This window comes from Camelus bactrianus, chromosome 8 (genome assembly GCF_048773025.1).
Source record: "Camelus bactrianus isolate YW-2024 breed Bactrian camel chromosome 8, ASM4877302v1, whole genome shotgun sequence".
NCBI classification, from domain to species: domain Eukaryota; kingdom Metazoa; phylum Chordata; class Mammalia; order Artiodactyla; family Camelidae; genus Camelus; species Camelus bactrianus.
In genome coordinates, this window is record NC_133546.1 from 10,547,453 (window position 1) to 10,567,029 (window position 19,577).

General features: G+C 37.1%; 2 long non-coding RNA genes across 2 annotated transcripts; one reads left to right on the top strand and one right to left on the bottom strand.

The window, feature by feature from the left end:
- Positions 1–513: 513 nt before the first annotated feature.
- Positions 514–3,361, bottom strand: LOC141578461 (uncharacterized). The gene is made up of 2 exons (XR_012508846.1): positions 2,857–3,361; positions 514–2,296 (listed from the first exon to the last, which is right to left on the bottom strand). It is a non-coding gene; the product is annotated as an uncharacterized LOC141578461 (long non-coding RNA).
- Positions 3,362–8,883: 5,522 nt separating this feature from the next.
- On the top strand, positions 8,884–19,318 carry LOC141578462 (uncharacterized). Its single transcript, XR_012508847.1, has 3 exons — positions 8,884–9,021; positions 13,516–13,755; positions 18,943–19,318. It is a non-coding gene; the product is annotated as an uncharacterized LOC141578462 (long non-coding RNA).
- Positions 19,319–19,577: the final 259 nt, after the last annotated feature.

Sequence of the window (19,577 nt, forward strand, 5' to 3'; positions counted from 1 at the left end):
CAAAATATGGTCATTTATATAGGTAAAAAATATTCTAATAATCAAAAAAAAAATTTAGGGAAGGGAGAACATAAAAACAATAACAGCAAAGTAAACAAACAAAAAATTAAATGGATGACATATATCCAAGCATATAACTAATTATATTAAATGTTAATGATATAAACACTCTTAATTCCAAGTCAGAGATTGCCACAGTCAGTTAAAAAGTAAAACTACCACAAAATGCTGCCTATAAGAGGTGCATTTTATATATGAAAACACAGTTCAAGAAGAGAGAGAATTGAAATTACTATTATCAGAAATAAAAGAGGGATTATCAATTCAGATCATACAAATACTAAAAAGAATTTTTTAGTATTAATAAATTTGACAATTTAGGTAAAATAGACAAGTGCCTTGAAAAATACCACCATAAAAAATGACAAAAACCCCCAGAAAATTTGGATATTCCTATATCAATTAAAAAAATTGAATTTGTTACTTAAAAAAAGCACTTCAACAACAACAACAAAACACTCCAAAAATAATTTTATTGGTGAATCCCATCAAATATTCAGGGAAAAAATAATACCCAGCTTACACATTTTAAAAAACAAAAGGAAGAAATACTAACAAATTCATTTTCTGGGTCTATAAGCCCAAAATTTACAAAGCCAATATCCTTCATGAACATAGACACAAAAATCCTTTGCAAAATATCAGCAAATAAAATCCAACAATATATTAAAAATATAATACATTAACAAGTAGGTTTTATTGCAGGAATTCAAGGCTGGTTGAACATTTAAAAAATGTAATTTACTCTATTAAAATAACAAAGGAGAAACTTCATACAATTCCAGTAAATGCAGAAAAATCAGCTGACAGAATTCAACACATATTGACAATTAAAATTTTCAACAAACTGGGAATAGAAAGTTATTCATCAATCTGACTTAAAAACACACACACACACACATAGCTAATATTATACTTAATGGCAAAAATACTGGACATTTCCCCCTAAAATCATTGAGGCAAGAGTGCTCATATTCATGACTTCTATTCAACACTACAACTGAAGCCTTAGCCTTTGTGGTGAGGCAAGAAACAGAAATACAAGGCACCACAATCAGAAAGGGAAAAGTAAGACTGTTCCTGTTTGCAAAAATCCCAATGAATCTACAAAAACACTTACAGACCTAAGTGATGAAATATGACATGTTCATGGATTAGAAAACCCAATTATCACTAAGATGTTAGTTATAACTAAACTGATCGATGAACTTAACACAATTTCAATTAACGCTTTATTTTTGTAAAAAATGTCAAACTAATTTAAAAAATATATGACAACAAAAGAACCTAGATTAAAAGAAGAACAAAGTTGGAGGACTTCATCTGTTAAAAAAAAAAAAAAAGCTTTTTACCAAGCTACAATAATCAAGATAGCCAAACAGAGATAATAAAATACAATAAAGAGTGCATAAGTATATCCACACATATATTGTCATTAATTTTTGGAAAAGGTGCCAAGGCAATTCAGTGGAGGAGAAGAATCTCTTCACTCTATGATGCTTGAACAACTGGATATTCCAGATTTTTTCAATCAACATTGAACAATTCATCCCACAACAGATAAAAAACAATTCAACATAGATCATAGACCTAAATGTAAAACGTAATAGCATGAAGTTTCTATGAGAAATGGGAGCAGATCTTTGTGTCCTTGGGATAGGTAAAATTTCTCAGGTCACAAAACCCACAGTCCATAAAAATTTTTTGAAAAATTTGACCGCATCAAAATTAAGCTTTCATCTTTGAATAAATGACACTATCAAGTAAACAAACAGGCAAGTCTGGGAGAAACCATTTAGAAAACATGCAGAACAGAGGACTTGTATTTGGAACCCTATGTATAAAGAACACTTACGTTCAATAATAAATTAACAACTCAGTTTAAAAAATTGAGCAAAAGATTTGAAAAAGAAGACACTTCCCCAAAGGCAATATAGGAACGGCCAACATATTTGTTACTGAGTCCAAGCTCATACTGCTCACTGCACAGCCAGCCAATAAGTCAAGGGACACAGGCCAATAAATCGAGAGATGAGTTGTTGGGGCATCAGAAAGCCAGGAGACTGAGAAGACAGCGGAATAATGTCCCAAAGAACCATCTTACCCTAGTTAGAATTCAGGATTCTTTAACACTGAAAAGTTAGGGGGCGTTGTTGGTTGTTGCAAATGTCTTGGTGTCAGAATCCTTTGTTCTTGCAGCTATCCAGGTAGGTCAGGTCATAATGTTCCTGTAAACCTCCAACAAAACAAGCATTATTCTCTGTTCTGCAACATTTTATCTCTATATGAATGGAAAAGTGTTATACCTTGAGAACAGGCTATCTTGTATATTTCTGGCTATAGACAACATTCTTAACTTATGGAATACAAAGGTTCAAGTAAAAGAAACAGATCCAATACGGAGTCAGATGTGTTCTTGCCTATCACAGGAATGGCTAAGAAACATACAAAAAGAGATTCAATATCATTTGTTATCAGGGAAGTATAAACTCAAATCAAAACATGATACCACCTAAAACTAAAAGGCTGACAGTGCAGAGTGAAGGCTGGCATAGGGAGCAACTGAAACTCACACAATCAAAATATGTGCAGTTTATTGCATGTAAATTATCCTTCAATCAAGTTGGGAAACACCCCTACTCTACCTTGTCCTGGATGAAAAAGAATCCAGTATAACCAAGATAACAAAGACATATATTAGAGTCTGATAAAATAACCAAACTGTCATAAACAGGAAGTATTCTAACTTTGCTCAGCTATGCAAACAAAATAAAGCCACATGGTTAAAACACTTACATCGATGCTTTAACTGTCTTGGTTCTGCTTTTACTCAGAAGGTCCATGCGGTTTATATCTCCAGTAGGAACGCTGCAACCATGACTCATTCTGCAATTAGACTCCTCAGTGTGAACGTGGCAAAGCTAAAGAACTTGGCATCACTTTCCTGCAGGAAAAAAAAAAGAAAAAAAATCCCTGACAGAAACAGCACTTCTATTTTGTGTCCAGATGTTAAGTTTATTAAACTGAAAACATTCTCCTCCCTCTTCACATTTTGCAGGCAGTACTTCAGCTCTAATAAATGACCTATTTTATACTCACAACCAGACAATTAAATGTATCAAAAGCCTATAATAAAATAAAATTTTCAATGGTGAATTCCAGTCCCCTTTGGGTAAAAGAATTTAAATTTTTTTTCTTTCTGCCTCACAGATACACAGAATCGTTTATATAAACAAAATACGTTTATGCAAATGTTATAACTCATATTAATGAAGATAATGGGTCTCCTGAGAAAACAGTGGCCAAGGATCAGGCAACCTGAAATTTATTTTAATTTGTATTCTTCTGGAAAAGGCAGAAAAAAAACATTTTCTCATTTCCATACCAGTTAAGATTCAGTATTCACTGGTCAGACAAACAAATTACCTTATATTGATATGCTAATTAAGTCCTCAGTGCATATTACTCACACCTAGTGTGATATATAAATCTTATTAATGAAGAGAACAGAAAAAAGCTTAAAGATTCAGAATAAAGTAACAAAAATATTGTGACAGTGAGCATGATATAGTAGAATATATAGTTGTGGATCTGAGGCTGTTACCTGATTTCCTTGCTGTAATGTCATCTGCTAATAGTCATGATGGACCTCTCAGTTACGGCTTGGATGTTTTAGTCTGACTTTGTAATTCAAGCAAACTTGGCATGACAGGAATGATGGAAATGGAGTCCCAGCAACAGACATCTCAGGAGTGAGAGCAGGTACAGTAAGCTGGAGGCAGTGGTAGAGACATGGAGAAGACAAATATGAAAGCTCTGACATCCTCCAGATCTGAGCATCCTTGCATGGATTTAAGAATATGCAAACGTAGAGAGAGGCAAAGAAAAAAATTGGTCCTGTTAACTGAACCCAAACTCCAGCCCTAAACAGCCTGAAAGGATGAATTCTAAAGTCCAGCTTTAGGTGTGGCAACGATTCAGAGCCCGGGAGAAGGCAACTGACAGAAAATAACATTCTTTCAAAGCGATGTCTGGAATGTCTTAAGCAGAACAAGAAGTTTTTATTCCACAGTTTGAATTTTAACGCACGTGGAGAAACTTATTTATTCCCACTATCTATTGGATGTTTTTGTTTTTCTGCTATAACAGAATCCCTGGTTTTGGATTGGGAGCTTCCTTTTAGGTGTGGCCATTTGATCACATTCTGGACACTGGGACAGAGGTGAAGTGGGTGTGGAACTACAGGAAGGTCCTGAAAAAGAGAGACGTGTGTCCTTCTCCTCCCCTTTCCTCTTTCCTGCCAGCTGGAATGCACATGTGACAGCTGGACACGGCGCAGCTGCCCAGCACAGGATGCACCCTTGGAAATGTCCGTATGCAGCAGGGGAGGCAGAGAAGAGGAGGTTAACCTGGGTGCTGACGCGCTCACGGAGCAGAGCCTTCCCCGCGTGCTTACATCTAGTCTTTATAGCAAAAGAGAAATCAAAGAAACAAATAAGATAGGAGTTTATTTTGGAGATGATTCTTATTTGCAGCCAAATCTAATTCTAAATGACAAAAAGCCTAGAAGTGCAATTTCTCAAATGGGTTAATAGATGCGTAGGGGTGGGTTTCAGAAAATAGCACCTTAAATGTCTTCACTCTTTTGGGTGGTAGAGGACATGAGAAGAAAGGCTGTGGGTACGTTGATAAAAATTGGGAGTGATGAGAAAGGGAGGAGTGTAACAGGAAGGGTAGCAACTCTAAAGACAAATCTCAGGCTCCTAAAGTATGTTGCGATGAAGAGTCTCTATGAACAAAGGTTCTTTCTTGTGCCCCTTCCTTCTGTCCTGGGGGTGTATATGTATCTCCTTTCTCAGGAGGTTGTATTCAGACTGTTATTCATGAGGCCATATTTAATCAATTTAGTATGAATGATGACCACAGGCCTGCATGACTGTAAATAACGACATTTGCGTATGTCATGGAGGTGACATGGTGTAGGAGTTAAAAACAGATTGTGCTCTCAGACTGGCGGGGTTTGAATCATGGCTTCACCATATACATCTGTGAGATCTTGGGCAAATTCTTCACCTGTCTGATCCTTGGTTTCTTCATTGTAAATGAGGTTAATAATAGTATCAGCTATTAAGAACTGAAGAAGCTAAGCTGTTACACATAAAGCACTTTAGAAATGTCTGGCACAAAGTGCTTTAAACTATCTCAACATTATTTGGTGATAATGATATTGAATTATCAATACATTTCTGAGCTCCAAGGGAAACATTAAACCCACAGGATCCTATCTTTCTGTTCTTGAGAAATACAACTTTCCTCCCTTTTCCACCCCTCCATCCTCCCCACAGCTGTGTGGGTACAGAGGACCCAGCGAAAGACCCAAGGCCCTGGGACTGGTGAGGCCACGGCACAGGAAGAACCTGGGCCTCTGAATGGATGGAAGGCTGCCCTTCAATCAAAGCCATCAGCATCTGCAGGAGCAAGAAACAACCTTTCACCGTGTCCATGCACTGAGATTGGGAGGCTTGTTTACTGCACCAGCTGACACTACCCACCCTCACTGTGCTTGTCTGCTAGGGCTGCTGTAGTAAAGCACCCCAAACTGAGTGGCTTAACAGAAATCTATTTCCTTATGCCTCTGGAGACTAGGAGTCTGAGATCCAGGTGCTGGCAGGGCCATGCACCCACTGCAGAACCTAGAGAAAGATCTGTTCCAGGAGTGTCTCTCGGCTTCTGGAAGTTCCTTGGCTGTGGCAACAGACCTCCAATCTGCACATGAACTCCTAGTTCACATCACCACCTGAAGACTGTGTGTTCGTATCCCGAGTTCCCCCTTTTACAAGGCCACCAGTCGTATGGGATCAGGGCTCACCCTCGTGACCTCATTTTGACTTGACTACCTCTGTAAAGACCCTATTTCCGAGTGAGATCCCATTCTGAGGTAATGGGGGTTATATAAATAGCTAACTTCACATTGTCACTGGCACCTATTTCTCCAAATCAGTGGAATATTGGATGCCAGATATAAAACCTATCGTGGTCTTCCCTGGGTTATTGTTAAACTAGAGAAAATCTTGTTAGCTTAAACTAGTTGCTTTCCCTATCAGAGTCAGTCTCGAGCTATGTTTTATTCTGCATGTTAACACCTAGCCAGTGTTTTCTCTTCACTATCCATACACACGTAATCCTCTAAGCCTTCGGCACCATATGTGCCTAGCATTTACCGGTCCCTCCAATCTCAAAGAATTATGATGAAGGCTCTGAGAAGTAGTTCAGAAAACATTTTCATAACAATAATTAGGATTGCCTTTTATATCTTCTACAGAAAAAGTCAGACAACTAGAATTTCCATGTAAAAATAATAAGAAAGGAATACAGCTCTGAAAAAAACAATCATTTCATGGCATAAGAATAAAAGTAAATACTAAAATGGGTAAAGTATGACCAACACAATCACTCGAAGTCAAGGAGGCCACAGGGTTAAGTGGCACCGGAAACCTCTTGCATCCATGTCATGTGGCACATCCCACACATTCTGTAAGGAGAAAAAGAGAATTTCTGGAGCATAAGCATGTGTGTTTGTTCACTTAGTCTGTCTTGCTCCCACCAATAATTTTAGAGTCAACTTTCTTCTCCAAAAGACTGCCTTTCTTGCAAATCTATTCATAGTTTTGCAAAAGTTCATTGTTTAAATGTTCATCTTTGAAGCATTTAATACTCCCTAAAAAGTTTTATTTGGTCTTTATCTTAACATACAACAAAAATCAGAAGAGCTCAGATAACTGCTTTACCTACTGGCACAACAAACAAGAGGCTAACATACAGCTTATTCCTATAATTCACTTTAGAGAAGACCAAGTAGAGAAAATTCAGGCCTTAGGCAGGCTATTGCGTAGATCCATTGCATTTTAAGTCTAATAACTTTTTCCGAAGCACAATAAAAGAAGAGCAAACCATTTTTATTTGAATAAAATCTACTTCCACAAAACACAGAATTACCAAACTACTTCAAAGGCCATTCACTGAATACCCCAAGGATGATTTTAAGTTAAAATTTTGAGAAACAGTTGAATCAATGGTTCAGAAAGAGAGGCAAAAAGAATTTTACTTACAATGAAAAACATATTGAAGAAAGAAAAGGAAAAAAACAATCACCTTACTTATTTCTAGAAAGGAGTTCAGAGAAACCAGTGTATCACACAGAGTAGAACTTGCTGAATTTAGACCTTGAGGATACAAAGGCAGAAGAGAGTCCAAAATTCTCTCCTTGTTCCACAAATTTCATAGTGTAAATTAACTATTCACATATTAAGGCAATGACTAATTAGTGTCTCTCTTGTTCAAAGATCTGGGTTGGTTAACACGGTGGTCCCTCTGAATTGGGTTAGAAGATTGGAAAGAACAATATGATAGAAGGACATTACCAGCGTTAGAGCAAAGGGTGGACCACAATGGAATGAGAGGAAACATGAGAAGTGATGAGAGGGTTGAGTAGGAAATCTCCCTTTCTGAGCACAGCGCCTCATTTTGCCATCCTTTCTGTGATATATTTTAGTTCCCAGAATTTATGCAAAAAGAAATTGGTTTGAGGATGAACACAGTATAATCCTAATTGATAAATAACAACAGGAAGTTAAAGAACATATCCATTGAACTTATCTCAAGCTCCACCATTCTGAGCAAGAAGGGAAACCATTCTCCAAGCTGAACTGATATAAGTTGATGTGTTACAACTTATATCAGGGTAGCTGAGATAAAAGCGAGGATTATTCAGGTGTTCTCAATCACTTTCCATATAACACAAAGGCTGAAGGAGCAAAATCTTTAATACGTCTGATTTTATTTATAAGAACTATCTTTATCTTCTCTCTCTATACTACTTCCTTCCCCTCTGCGTACTGTCATGTTCGTCTTTCCTACCTTAAAAATATCTTCCCTCTTCAAGGAGACTCCCTTGGTTTTCATACAGCCTTTTACTTTCAGTTTATTACCATCACTTTCAAATGAAGTGGTCACCCTGTTTCTTTTCACTTGTGCCTCACCTAACTCTCCCCTAATCCTTTGCAATCAAACCTCTGCTACCACTCTGCTCTCACTTGCCGTCCCAACAGCCTTCTCTTAGGACACCTGCTCCTTGAAATTTTTCTGCAGCTTTTGATGCTGTAGCTCTTTTCCTCTTCATTTATACCTTTTCCCCCTTTCCTTTTCTGGTTTTAAAATTTCTGGTTCTCCCAATAGGTTTCTGATAGTACTCTCTCACCCCCTTCATCTCCTCATTCTCTTAATACAGACATTTCTCCCTAGCTTCTGTACATATCTTCCTCCCGTCTCTCCTAGAGGACCACAAGCTTCCCCAAATCTATATCTCTGCCTTCATTTCCCAGATTCTTCATTACCAACCACTGGTTGCACACCCATCTACCAACCCTCAACTTTTATTATGAGAGCAGTCACACCTCACTTAACTTCCACCTTGCCGATACTTCTGCTTAATCTTGAAGTTCTCATGGATGAATTCTTTTCCCCAATCAGTAGACGCCAGCTTTGGCTCGCCACTCTTTTCCTAGCTCACCTACTTTAGACAACCCCCTTCTTTATTCATTTATTTATTTAGCAGATGCCTAGGTAGCGTTTATCACGTACCAAGTATTCCAGGCATTGAGGCTACAATGTTAAACAAACCAGGCATGATTCTTTTCATTATTTCTTTGTGATCATTTGATTACAATCTGGAAGGAGTTTAAAGATAAATAAAAGCTTAGAACTCTGAGGTATACAATAAAGGACATGTGGTAATACTATTAGAATAATTAGGAGATTGACCTAATCCAGAAAGTCAGGGAAAGCGTTCCTGAAAGAAGACGGCTGAAGAAAAGTGGAGCCTGGGTGGGCTCGCTGCTCAAGCCCCCAGAAGCCTTAACCATGACTCCGGGGATAACTGCTCCTCAGACAGTAACATTTAAGGTAAGAAGATTGGAAAATTTTTTTTTCTATCAGTGCTTTGAATTCTTACAACCAGTAGGTTATTGTGATGGTTAGTATTATGGGTCAACTTGACTGGGCCACGGAGTACCCAGATATTTGGTCAACCTTATTCTGGGTGTTTCTGAAAGGATGTTTTTGGATGAGGTTAACATTTAAATCAGTAGTTCAAGTAAAACACACGGCCTTCCCTCATGTGGGTCGACCTCATTTAATTAGTTAAAGAGCTGAGGCGAACAAAACTGTTGACCCCTTCTCAAGTAAAAGAATTCTCCCTGACAGCTTTCAAACTGGGGCATCAGATTTTTCTTGCCTTCAGACTAGACCTAAAACATCAAGCCTGCTGGCCTTGGGACTGGAATTCAGTCACCAGCTCTCCTGATTCTCAGGCCTGCAGACTCAGACTGGACCTTACATCATCAGCTCTCCTGGGTTCCCAACTTGCCAGCTCACCCAGTGGATCTTGGAACTTGTCAGCCTTCATTAACGTCTGAGCCAGTTCCTTACACATGTAGTGTATGGTTCGGTTTCTATGGAGAATCCTGACTAATACAGCTATAAAGACTTCTAATAAATTCTTGTCAGGCAATTTCTCATTCTGTGTTTATGTTAACCCACTCCATAAAGAACGAGAAAAGTGAGTTATCATACCCGCTTGCACTGAGTACAGTTTTAGGAAACGTTCTGTTTTTGTTTGGGAAAACATCTTGATGAATTTCTAAAGGGAAAAAGTGAGACCCTATTGGAAAATATCAAGGCAACAATTCATCATGGGTAAACTGCTTTATATGAAAACAGGAGTGTTTTGTTTTTTTGTTTTGGGGTTTTTTTTTTGGCATCTGGGAGGGAATGGTGGGGAAGGAGCAGAGAAAGGAGGAAGAGGAGAGAGGAGTCAAGGCTATAAGGGAAGGGAGGCTGGGCACCTTGAGAAACAAAAGGACCAGGAGAAGTTCTGGTTGAGGAACTGGAAAAATTTAAGAACCAGATGTCCAAGATTCACTACTATTTATGATTCTATGCAGAATCCTACGTATTCCTTCCTGTTCCCAACAGAGCCTCATTTTTGTTCATGTATCTGATGACCCCGCATTTCATGGGCCAACCCCAAGACGCAGGCAGGAAATGCTGATGAGTCTAAACCCATCACTGTAAATATATTTGTTTGTTCCTGACTAGTTTAGACATAGGCACGAGTATGTGCCAAAGCCATGGCTCCTGAACAAGTGATTAATAAAGAAATGCTTAACACAGGACTCACCCTTCTTGCCTACACATTGTTTGGACGTTGACAGAGCTAATGAAAAATTCACTGATCCTGGAACAAGTCTACCACAGGGTTTCCTATGTGAGAAAAGAATTCCTTTCTGTTTCTCATTTTCACTCGTTTCCTGTTATTTGCAGCCAAAGACAACCGAACTGCATGAGAGTTAGTTACTTATCAGTGACCTGATGAAAGAAATGTAAGAGAATGAGTGCAAATAAACACGCTTGATACATTCTAGACTGAAAATTTTATGACTCATAAAACAATTTTTTCTGGCAATTCCCCCATGTTATCTATCAGACCATAATTTGTTAATCTATTTAAATATCCATTAGATAATAAAACTGTAAGATACTTATGTGTGTTTTTTAATGTCTCTGAAAAGTAAATAATGAGTGGTATAAAAATCATTTTACATTGGCAACGTTATAATATTCCGTATATTGGTAGCTAGTAAAATTGGTATAATGACATGAAACTTGTCTTAACCCACTTTACTCCTAAAATTGAGTAGTCTGTAAGACTTCCCAGACTTCCCAAAGTGTTCTGATTTAATCATTCTATGCTTCTAAGTACTACCTCTCATTTTCATTTTAGGAGCAGAACGTTGTTCACATTCTATTAGCAATGTATATTTCCAAGTTTTATTAGGTCTTATAAAGCTACAATAATTAGAAAAATAATAACATCACTGGGTTCCGGATACTGAGCTAAATAATCTGCTTACACTACTTCATTTCAACCTCATACCTTCTAATTTTTCAGATGAGAACCCAAGGTTTAGATTTACAGTAACCAGTTCCAGGTCCTGAAAATATAACCCAGGTCTGTGTGAAAAATTGTGAGTCATTTAAACAACTAATTAATTAATTTTTAAAGCCTCATAAAAGCAGTGTAACTAGAGTTTTCTCCCAAATTGTTTTGTAAGAGAATTGTAATTTTTTTATTTTAGGGGAAAAAAATTAAAACCAAATAAAACCAAGTCTTTTTCAAAACATTTTTCTAACATTGATGTGGTTGTGGAATAAAAGTAGCACAAAGATAATTCAAAAGTTTATTTAATATTGTAATTAAAATAAAAAAGGACTACAGAACTAAGAGGTAAGTTTGCCGTATTTTTTGTCATAAAACACTGTCTAGCGCCTTCGCGTATCAAAAAAATTTCATGATGCTCAAATTTGACATTGGTCTGCAGAAGTCCGCCTAGGTATTTGGTCCACTGTTCATTCAGAATAATTTTTCAACATTTCTTTTGAAATCTCTAGAGACTCAACTGTAATTTCCAAACAACACAGAAAGAATACAAACAAACAAACAAACAAACAAAACCTCTCAGCCATTGTGTGAATTCTTAAGAAAACGTATTAGTGTGAGCTGTTTTAATGAATGCCAAACCTAGTGTCTTCCACTGAGATTTTTCTCTAATTATCAAATTGATTATGACAAAATTCAGCTCTGTAGAAACATATTTATTGCAAAGTCTGTAGCTCTTACATAGATGGGTCCTGAACTATTTTTGTTGATGAAGTATAAATGTTCTATATGCAAGAAAGCTCTCTTCTTTCAGCAAAAGCAAAAACTATTCTGTTCATCTAATTCAAATTTTTTATGCTAAATGCATTGAATTCAAAGTTAAAATTACGGCATTCTCAAGTCTTAGGTTTAATATTTTTAACAGAAGGAGCAGTGCAATTTTAGTAGAAACAGAAAATTTTGACATAGGTAGAGACCTGTCAGGCAATAAAATAAAATAAAATTGGTTTGTTAGAAGTTGTGTTTAGTAAGTACATGCTGGTTATTAGAGATTTCCTTGTCCAGGTTCTCATAATTAATCCCTTTAGTTTGAATGTAAAATCTTGCTCATATATAACCACCAACCAGAGAGATGACAAGAAACCACAAAATAATATAATGTATAACTTCACAAAAATAGATTTGAAAATAGAGAGAAAAACTGACATCAAAGCAACTGACAAGAGACTAGTTGAAAAATGTCTGAGACCACATACTTTCATCTCTTCTGCTTCACAGACACTCAATAAAATGAGTTAAAGGCATAAAAAGCTATAAAACTAGAAGAATCAAGAGAACAAGAGAAGACACAACAGTAAATAAAACTGTAATTTGGAAGACAAAAAGATGACTTAGTAAAATCTTGGAATCTATAACCTAAGAGCTTACAGAATAATCAATGAGAAGTGTGCCGGTATACTCCACAGGAACCTGGAAAATCTCAGGGTGTGGAAGAACCAGGATTGCACAGAGTAAAGATGATGTGTGTCTGTTAAAACTGGGGTATTAGTTTAAAGTGTATCTGTGATGTAGTTAGACCCCTAAGTATCCTCTCATCCTGCACATTCAAGCATAGCTCCTTTCTCCCATATGCACATAGGAATAGAGGAAACTAAAATTCAATTCAATGGAGGAATAAAAGCCGAGGGAGACAGATTCCTGTATACTAGGCATGGCAAAAAAGAGTGTTGGGGAATGGAGAGCAAAACAGAAGGACTAAGTGAAATTCTGACTCTGAGACAGTAGGACATAATCCCTGTCTCCCGCACTGCCCTAGGAAGTGGAATAAGACAACAAGAAAGAGCACTTGGAAATTGAAAATATACTGAAAATAAATTTTCAATAGCAGGATAAAAAATAAATTTTGGAAAATCTGCCATAAAGGAAAACAAAAAGACATATGTAGATTATAAGACAGAAAAAACTGAAAATTAGAGGATCAGACCAAGGAGTCCAAAATTTGATTGGTAAGAGTCCTAGACATAGAGGAAAATGCAGGGGAAGAAACTGTTAAAGAAACAATACAAGAAAATTTCCTGCACAATTGAAAGAAAGAAATTCCCAATATCATGAACAAAGAAGCCCACTTTACAAGTACATAATAAAATTTTAAAACAAATTTAGGAAGGAAAAAGCAAATCTTCTAAGAGTTTTTAGTAAGAAAGACAAAGAACCAAGAACTTTAAAAGTCTGCACAAGAATCTTCATAGCATTTTTATTTAAAAAAGTAAAAAACCGGAAACAATTAAAATGTCCATTATGTCCACCAACAATAGCACTAAATCCAACAAATTAAAAATTGAGCTGCTGCTACTTGCCACAAAATAGATGGATATAGGAAACATGATGTTGTGTCTAATATGTTGAACACAGAATGTTATGTATTCATGATGAATTTATTTTAAAAATTTTTTTTCTAGCTTTTCTACTGAAAAGGCCTGGAAATAACCACCAACTCAGTAGCAAAGAATATCCCTTACACCAAGATTGTGATCCCCACAAGTATCTCACTAAAAAGAACCAGGGTTCCCTGGACAAATGGCTGATTCCAGATCAGATGAGGGATCCTTGTCATACTCGAGAGCAGGAAGTTATCAAGGCCAGAGGGTCATGTCGAAAGGATTTAGACTCCAACTTGGATAAGCTCCCTCTGACTAAAGGTGAGTCAGCTAAAACATCAATAATCACTACAATCAGCTGAAACACAAGTATGTTTAAATCTATAAACTTAAAACGCTATTTTTAAAAAGCTATTCACAAATTCATTATTTTGAAAACTGATAAATAAAGAGAAAGCATCAAATATTTATCCCACTTTTCCTATATGACCGAACCTCAGGGCAAATGTATGGACTCACGAATCATTACCAGTAGCTGACACCATCACTTAAAGAGAAGAGCCAGTACTGATGGAAGTGCACACCACTCTGACACAGGCTCGCAAAAATTTAAACAAATAAGTAAAACCGAGTCTGACTGAGCTCTTAGATCATACTACAATTTACAGGATATAAAGGGACAGAGAAATGTGACATGGGAATGTAGTCAGCACAATTCAGAACGTGAGAAACTCTATAGGACAAATTGTGTAGGTTTTTTAATGAGCAAATTGCAGAGAGAAGGGAGAGAGAGAATCCGTAGATTAAAGATTTAAGCTATGGTCAAGCTTATTGCAGTGATGGATTTATTTGGATCCTAATGCAAAGAGTATGCGTGTACATGTGCATGCGAGGTAATAGAAAACATGAACGCTATTTTTTAAAAAAAAGAACGCTATTAATATTTGATAGTATTAAATTCTTATTGTCAATATTTCGATGTGATAGTATTGTTGCTATATATTTTTAATGTAACTTGTTTAGAGATATAAACTGAAATATTTAGGTTAAATGTATTTGAAATGATACGATATCTAGAATTTGCTTAAAATACTCTGGGGAGTACAGTAAGGAGACATGGATAGATGTATAAATAAGACAGCCCATGTGGTTAATTGTTGAAGCTGAATGATGGATATATTGAATTATTAACCATTTTCTCTACATTTGTGTATGTTTGACATTTTTCCCCAACAAAAAGTTATATCAAACTGCCTTTTACAAAAGCTAGTAAGTACAATAAAGACTTTTCTTTCAAAAGCACAAAGAAAAGAAGAATGAAAAGGAAAACTAGATGAGGGAGACTTTTTAAACTATAAGAAGAAATGAATATTAATAACTTTGTAAACAATTTGAAGTAATACATTTCTTGAAAGTGGCTCAAGAACAGAACCTTGAGTAGACCTTCTCTACGGAAGGAATTAAAACCACAGATAAAGATGTAACCCCTGGGACAACTAGGCATAGACAGCTTTATGGTAGAATTCTAACAAATCTTCAAGTAACAAAAATTTCCCAAATATTTCCAAAAATAATATACAACTTCCCAAATCAGTAATGTTGCTACCATAGATACGCTACATCATGAAACATTTAAGTGCCAATTAAACCAAAGGCAAGACTGAGGTGCCCTGTCATTACTACTATTCGGCAGTATACTGAAGTTTCTACAAGTAAAACAAAGTAGTGATTAAAAAACCTTAAAGGCATAAATATCAGAAAGGAAGAACATATGTCATGATTTGACAGTGATCTAAAAGTCTTTGCAAAATCAACTGTCAAACATTAGAATAAAGAGCTCAGAAATACAGACAATGGAAAGTCCACATGGCCCAGCAGCCATCTCCTCCTCACTGAGGGTACAATTGGAAAAGTGGGAGAGAAAGAACTACTTTCAACAATTCATACTGATTCAGTTGTTTCCTGAGTACGTATTTCTTACTAATAGGAAAAACTGAATCTTTCTTATTCAAAAACAAACCATTCAGTGATGTCAGAAATGAAAACTAAGAAGTCCAAAGCAGCACAAAACAAAAACCAAACTAACAAACACAAACTTAGGTGGCACTGATGCTGAGATCACTGGCACGTATTTGTGGCATGCACTTCTAATCCTTTCTGATAATCAGACCTGTATTTAACCATTTCTTCTTTTCCTCTCCTCTTACCCAGTCCCCTTTCTTCTTAAACTGGGCAAATAGCCAATGCTGCCTAAGCTGTGCCCACAGGCATTGATAATTCACTTTCCCCTTTGTTCTCCATACATAATAATTTTCAAATTCTCCCACCAAGGTGTCTAGTAACATTCTAAGATTTTGCCACAATAATGAAACATCTTTGAATCTCACATCTTATTGTAAAGTTCATTCAAATTTTATATGTTGAAACATACCTATTTTAATATAAAATTACTCAAACTACTTAGAAATTGTCTCCCCCAAAACTGTGATATAAAGAGCCACTGAGAAAACTTGCCACGTTAATCCTGTCACTTCCTGCACCCACTCTGCAAACTCTAGGATCAGAAGCCCTACTTTTGCTTCCAGAGCTGAAACTCTTATCAAACAGCATATCCTGTTTTTTTCCAAAGTCTTTCCCTGTTCCTATTTCCTCTTTCTAAATGTTTTCTAAATTGGTCTTAAATAAATGTTTGTTGGGTTTAATTTAGCAGAATTTCTTCGCTTTGCTTTTAGTGCTCCCAACAGCCTGATTATCCCAGCCTGTGAGAAACTGAAAAGGTATTTTAGTCTAATTTTAAATGCGTTTTTTTGGTAGTTTTTTGGTGTTTTTTCCCCCAGAAACAGCCTCATCTATAGCTAATTAAATGGTAAGTTAGGGCTAGAATTTGGATCTCCTAACTTGCAATCTAGTTCCCTTTACACAACACTGAATGGCCTTCACAATCATTTTAAAAGGTGGAGGGAAAGTATAATGTAGAAGAAAAGGGCAGTCTGACCACCCCTAGATAAACTGAACAAAAGGGAATTATTGAAAGAATATTAAGAGCTCAAAAAATTGACAGGAGGTCTGAGGATCCAAGCTTGAAAACCAAAAGGGTGAAGGAAGGAAGCCCCTGGACGCTGGAGGGGAGAGCTTCAGGGCACCTCCGTCCTTGGGCACCAACACAGGGCAGGACTTTGCCTGAATGATCACGTGTGCCAACTGCTTCCCGTCAGCACGTTCCAGGGAGCCAGCGCCGCCACGTGGAGACGTGGAGGCATCACACGTCTACTGGGCTAGCGGAGGGCCACGCACCTGATTCAGGGTCCCTCCCACAGTGTCCAGCGGGGCTGAGGGCAGTTCCCCGTAAGGAAATAAAAGTGCTGGTAACAAGATGGAGATTAAAAAGTGCTGTGAGGGGAAAAAAGAAATCCAACCCAGTCACCCCATCTAGCTCACAGAATTACCATGATGAGGGAATTAGATAATGTATGTAAAAATGCTTTATAAACTGTGACAAGCTCTACAGAGGCATTATGATTAAATGTTACTTCTTCTTCAAGGTAACGTTTTAACAACTCCGTTTAATACCTCCTTTCTAAAGGTGAAATTTTCAGGCAGGCTAATGAAAGATATTTTTCTGTGAAGAGGAAAATTCCATTTGACTCTTCAAGGATCATACCACATAAATATTTTAACCCATGCTCATCTTACTGCAGAGGTAGGCTCTGAATACCACCACCTGAAGGGCTGGTCCACAGACAGTGCATAACAAGTGATGTCCTACAGGTTCAAGGTCCATCAGCATAAGGTCTTATAAGTTTGAATTTACACACATTTTTCTAAACAGCATTGAAAATTGATATGACTTACAAGCCATATTTTGCTCTGTGACAAAGTGTATTAAAGCAAAGCTTGAATTAGTCGCCCACGGAGTGCTGTAAATTTCAGGATGGTGCCTGGAAGGGCCCAGCACAAAATGAGTTAAAACTTGCCCTACAGAAAGGAAGGCATACTGTCACCCTCGTTTGTCTTTGATGCCTGTTTTAGTTTTCTATTGCTGCTTTCACATGTCTCCACAAATTTAGCAGCTTAAAATAACACCCATTTATTATCTCAAGGTTCTGTAGTCAGATGTCCATGATTGGAACGACTGTTTTCTCTACCCCAGGTTCACAGTGTCAGGTAGCCAGGCTCTTATTGGAATGCTGTGGGGAAAACACACATATGAGTCTCCATGCCAATTCTGGTTGTGGGCAGAATCCAGTTCCTTGGGGGTGTAGGACTGAGGCTCCTGCTTCCTGGCTGACTGTCAGCTGGAAGTCACTCATAGCTCCTAGAGGCCTCCTCCAGCCCTTGCACACAGCCAGCTACATCTCAGAAGCAAAAACAGCAGGGGGAATCCCCCTTGTGCTTGGGGGCTCTCTGTTTTCCTCATCTGCCCTATCTCTTTGGCTCACTCTCTCTTCTGCTTTCCTTTTCTACTTTCAAAGTTTCATGTGATTACATTGGGCCCACTTGGAGAGCACAGGCTCCTCTCCCTCAAGGTCCACTAGTTAGTAACCTTAATTCCACCAGCAAGTTCCTTCGTAGTAGCACCTACTTATTGTTTGATTGAATAGCCAGAGATACTGCGTGGACATCTTCAGAATTCCACCCACCACAATATGTTTTTTGGGAATAACCAGAAATGTTTGAGAAACTGGAGTGCTAAATGCCATTAAATTTCTGCCAAGCATCTCAAGTGAGTAACTCAGGGTGATAGTTTCATAAATCATTATCAGAGCTGGCCCAAAATTGTTAGCAATTTTCAAATACCATCATGAGAAAATATCATAATTTAAAATCCCTCACTGTATCAAAAATTGGTGTGATCAGTGATGAAAAACTTTCAAATTTTTTTTATATTTCTAATACGTAAGATTTTCCTTAAAGATTTCAAATGGACATATTCAGTCATAAGTCACACTTATTTCTTAGATACTAGTTTATCTCTCCAAATTCCCTTTCCATTAGGTTTTATGAGATACAGTTTCCAAGGATTTGAGTTTATTCAAAATCTCTGTAACACAAATTCAATTATATTTGCCTTCCACTTCTAAACAACTAGCACATGGGGCAGAAAATAGATACACCTCATTTTCCCCACATGGATTCCTCAATACAGTTACAAACACGCAGATTAATCACCGAATCAGCAAATATTTATTGAAGATCCATGGAGCAAACAATGCCATTTCTCAGCACTTAGGATTACACAGTATATAGAAATAGACAGAGAAATCATTTCTGTTCTAAAGGATTTTCTAAGGCCAGAAAATATATAACCAACATGAATAGTGGGTTCAAATAAATGTGATTTTAAAATGAGTTAAGAAGGGTATTGGGGCATTGGGGAATACTACTGTAGGTTGCAAAAGAAAAATGTTTAATAGGAAGAAGCTTCTTTGAATGGGTAAGTCCACAAGTGGTTCTGATATAGATTAATGCTAGCACTGCTGATCTAAGGCTGTTTTTTTGTATGTTGAGGACTTACTGAGAAGAGAAGAAGAACCATGGAGAGGTGGACCACCGCAGCTGATTTACAACTGTATGAGAGCTGGCTGGGAGAAGGAGACTGTGTGATGGAAAACTCTCAAGGTTATTATTAGAAGATTGTATTTGATTCAGAAGACAGTGGGACTCCCTGACAGAGTTGGAAAGAACAGAGAGATATAATCAAGTCATCAGGCCTGAAATAGAGATTTATCGCACAGTGCAAAATAACTAAAAAAAAACTGGACTCTGAGAGCAAGCAAGGAAGATTTATAATCCAGTAACAATTTACCAGTGGTCGAGGGATTCTGCTGTGGTGATGGTGGCAAATGGTTTGATGATTCTAAGTAGAACAGTTAAAGCAGAGAAGTGGAGATGTAACTAGAATTAAATGCTAGCAAAATAGTATGACTACCCTGTGGTTTCAAGAATGTTTATTTTGTAAGATGTTCAATAACTTTCACTAACTCTAAGTTCCATTTATTTATTCAACAGGTGTAACATATAAAGAGGACTCTAGCACATTCTTCCTGTGTACAATCCACATTTTAATATTAAAAAATTTTTCCATGAATAATTCACACTTTTCATATCTAATCCCCAGGAAATCACACAAGTCTTTTCAAAGA